We start from the raw sequence: 3,507 nt of genomic DNA, 5'->3' as shown, positions 1-3,507 counted from the left end.
CGTTTGAAGAATATAATATATTATCGTCTCACAATCACTCGTGATAAAATCCATGAAGTGATTAAGTGAGCGTGGGTTTAATCCAATACTCAAATCTTATTTCAAGAGAACTCATGAATGTTTGTAGCAAACTTTTGCTATGTCTAACACCTTAGACAATCTTACAAAAACCCAGTCATAACAGTGCACTTACATAACCTACTTCCAAAGTATGATCGACTGTGGATGTTTGCATAATCTTATTATTCGGGACGTCAAAACATTAAAAGTGAAACACAAGAATAATCAAATCCAATATGGTCTCAAAACTTTTGAATATAAATAAAGCACCTTTTATTTTATCACCATATTGATTACACATTATTCATTGTATAATGTTTTGATTAATCAACTTAATACTTGAATTAAAAACAACAGTTATCCCATGCTCTAAGCATGTACACTATGTTTACCTATGATCCTTTCTTTGTGAAATAGGTCAATTTGAAAAACATTTCCAATGAAGCTCATTTCACAATTCCAAATCTTTATCACAAGTGTAAGAATGCCAAATTCTTGCCACTACCTAGAATATGTTAGATTCTAAACAATCATGCAATGATTCCTTTTGTAATGTCAATGCGCCAAAGTCATAGAGACTTGGACAATGATATTATAAAGTACTGCATTGGAGATCGTTACAAGACAATTCCACAAATATAAAGTCTCACATTCAAAGTATATTCCTTTGAACATCCTTCTTGCATGGAAGTTTCTAACATAGATTCTTAATATCCAACTCCCATTATGGAAACATTTCCATATTTGCCATATGACAATTCATAGAATCTTGTCTATTCATAATAATGTCAATATGGTCCATCCATTACTATACTTCCAACTGTCCATAAGAAACTAATCTTTGGCGAACCTTAGATTGTCCTTAATAGTTGTTTAACAACTTTAGTCATATACAATTCTGGTCCATTTTCCCTCTTAATGCCCTAGGCATTTGGAAAATTCAGAACACATAAATATTACAACATATGCAATCGATCATATACCTGAAGCATATGAGACACGATTGATAATGTCTTACATAGAGACATGGATCTTTACCAGTCTCTCGCTATAATATTTCCATATATTGAATTTCCTTATGTTGAAGCATTTCAACATAACATTCATATATGTCCTTGACTACAATCTATTAAAATCTCAATCTAAGCTTTTAGATTTAAAATGAAGTATGAGTTCCTCTCCCTTAATTATAGCAAAACAACTTTTCAAACTCTGCAACTTTGTGAATTGAAACTTTTGTTTTCTATAATTAGCATTGCTAACTTGCAACACTTAACGTAATAATTGTGCTCCAACTAGCATAACAATTATATTATTAGTAGCATAACACTTATGCTCCCACTAGCTTTGACATGTACCCAGAAATCAACTGGACTTCTAGAAATCAATACTTATTGACTTTCTTTACCAAAGTTCAGATTTCTGATACAGTACGCTTCAATAAGACTTTATCTAGGCTTTTCAAACTCATACACCTTTCTTTAGATAGTTCATATGTGTGTCTAAACAATTTCAGAAGTTACAGCAGTAAGTCCCGAATGTTCAGACTATTTGCCATTTCTCACAATTCGAACTATAAAACGGGATGTCGTAATCATAATCGAATTTGAGAATGCAACTAACACATCTACTATCTCCTTAAAATCTACTTAGTGAAAGTGTTTCCTCACAATCGTTTTCATGAACTGGAGAGAAACCTTATGTCACTTAGATTTTATGGTGTATGTGTTCCTATCCATGTGAGTCTGTCATTCCCAACCATTATCATAAGACAAGGTCTAGGACAAATTCAAACTAATATAGACTGAACTTGTTCAATCTTAATTTCTTTCCATATGGTAGCACAAGGGCCTACCATGTCTTCCTAGTTGTTGAGCAACTCACTCATACTGAAACAATGAACTTTCACTGATCCAGGTGCTTTGCCTCATGCAAACAATTGAGAACTCATAGAACTCACATGCATAGTCAACTTCAATGGAATGGGCACATAAACAAGAATATGTCAACACGATAGGTAACAAACCTCAAGTCGTGTGCTAGCGATAAGCAATAGGTTTATTCTTGATTAGTGTTGGATTAATGTCTAAGTCCATAACTATATTTGGTATGTACTTGACCCGACCCGGCATGGTCCATTTGGGTTGCACTTCACCGGCACAATTTATATGGATAGTCTTTTGAGAATAGTATATTTATGATTTATATTAATATATTATAAGTTCTAATATATTAATATGGAATCATATTATTTAATTAGTATTGATCAAGAATTAATTTAGAATTAATTAAGTGATCAAAAAGAACTAATTAAATATGGACTCTTATATATATGGAATGGGCCAAGTTCATTTAGGTTGGGCTAAGCTTTCATGGATGGTCCATGGAGCTTTTAACCCATGGATCCTATGTAAATGAAAGGTCATGGGTATTAGGGTTTACATGGATGTAACCCTAATCCTCCATAATATATAAAGGGGTCCTTGGCTCACAAAATTGGCACAAGTGTGTGAAAATAAGAGTGGGCCGATTTTAGTGTGCATACATATTCTCTCAAGTTCTTCCAAGGTGTTTTGGTGATTTGTGATTCCATTTGAGGCTTCCACACTATTGGGGCTAAGCTCTTAAAGCTTGAAGACATCAAGCTACATCAAAAGGTATGTCATCTAACAAGAACTTTGTAGTATAGGTGCTTCATAATATGCTAGTTAGGATGAAATAGTTAATATTTGCATGTATAATAGAGAAAACATAGATCCAAGGTTTATAGGGTTGCATGTACACCATAGGAGTGTTAGAATGCTCAAAACCCAACAGTGGTATCAGAGCCAGGTTGTTTTCTATTATATTGATGCAAATGTTTTATTTTCAAGTTGAAAAAAAGGAAAAAAAAACATGACATTTGTCAAATTTTAAGATAATTACTTGTTTTGTGAAAAACGAATTATTTGTAAAATTTGAATCATTTGTTATATGAGTTGAATTAGGTCAAATTTAGTAAAAGATAAAATGATATGATTATTTTATTAGTTTTAAAAGTTTGATCTAAATGTTTTAAGGAGTTACATATTTTGTCATAAAATTTTGGAGCTCAAAAGTTTTTTAAAGTTGTGATCTTAAGGGTTTTTGAAACTTCCATAAGTTATGGATATGAAAGTTTTAAAAAAAAAAAAATTGATTCAAAGTTTTTATGGAGTTACAAAATTTGGTGTTAATGTTTTAAAGAATTCCATAACTTGTTCTTAAGTTATGGAACATGGAAAGTTTCATCATAAAACACCATTAATTCCATAAGTTATGGAATCCAAAGGTTTTCAAGAATTACAAAACTTGCCCTCAAGTTTTGGAATTTGAGAAAAGTTTTTTATGAAAAAAGAATTGAATTCTAAAACTTTTGGGTTCATAACTTAAACAATTAATTAAATGATTTTAATTTTGAGTTTAATA

Source organism: Lactuca virosa, chromosome 9 (assembly GCF_052849685.1).
Source record: "Lactuca virosa cultivar CGN04683 chromosome 9, Lactuca_virosa_CGN04683_v6, whole genome shotgun sequence".
Lineage (NCBI taxonomy): Eukaryota > Viridiplantae > Streptophyta > Magnoliopsida > Asterales > Asteraceae > Lactuca > Lactuca virosa.
Note: the sequence above shows the minus strand (reverse complement) of the source record.